This window comes from Elephantulus edwardii, unplaced genomic scaffold (genome assembly GCF_000299155.1).
Source record: "Elephantulus edwardii isolate Elephantulus edwardi_28Jun2011 unplaced genomic scaffold, EleEdw1.0 scaffold00414, whole genome shotgun sequence".
In the NCBI taxonomy this organism is placed as follows: Eukaryota; Metazoa; Chordata; class Mammalia; order Macroscelidea; family Macroscelididae; genus Elephantulus; species Elephantulus edwardii.
The window spans coordinates 723,490-724,500 of NW_006400164.1; positions in this window are offsets into that span (position 1 = coordinate 723,490).

The window sequence follows — 1,011 nt, forward strand, 5'->3', positions numbered from 1 at the left end:
GGTTTTCAGAGGCAGTAAATCACACATGAGGAAGTTGCTCATCATTCTCCTATAAAGCAGCTGGTGGATTTGAACCTTGTGCCTTCAAGATTGTAGCACAGCTTCTTAGTTCTAGGCTATCAGAGTGCTCCATGTTGTTAGGGGCCATCAAGTCATTTTTTACTTAAAACAGCTCAATGGACCACTTAAGGAAACCCTTGCCAAGATTAAAAAGTAATATAAGAGTAAGCGATAAATGTAAGTTTCAGAAAAAATTAACTGACTGTGGATGTCTTTGCAAGCGGTAAATGACTAACTGAAAATATAGAGCCAGATTTTCTAGCATTCTTTCCAGAGTCTGTCCACATAACCAGAATATTTGAGAAACCGTTTTTATTATATAATGTTGTTGTTAAGTATCTTAGAGTCAAGGGCGACTCATAGCGACCCTATGAATGAAATACCTGAACACTTATATAACTTTCATCATTTCTCCAGGTTCATAGGGTTTCCGGAGAAAACTATTTCAGAAGTGGATGCCACTCCTGCTTCCAAGCCCATTTTAACAGGGGAGCTCCATCAAACACTGTCCACCATGGGTAACTATTATCGCATTTGACACATCTGTGTCACAGTGTTCAGCTTCACAGCAACCACAAGTTACCTCTGTACAGCAAGTGGACAAACCAGGACTATATGACATAGAAGAATGTTTCACCAAAAACAATTAAAAATAGGCCTGAGGGCTGCGGATTAAAGTCATCCACCTTTGGCTTGGTAGCATCACTTTCTGTCCACTAGGCCAACTGATCTTTCTCTATGCTGTTGTTGTTGTTGTGTCATCGAGTCATAGTGACTCATAGCGACCCTATGAACGAAAGACCTGAACACTTGTATAATATTATGTATTACATTATATATTATATAATAGCACTATTATAGCATCAGGATGGATGCCGAAGAGATTGAGATTGTTCACAGCTTCAGTTTGCTCGGCTCCACGGTCAACACTCTTGGCACCAGCAGCCAGGA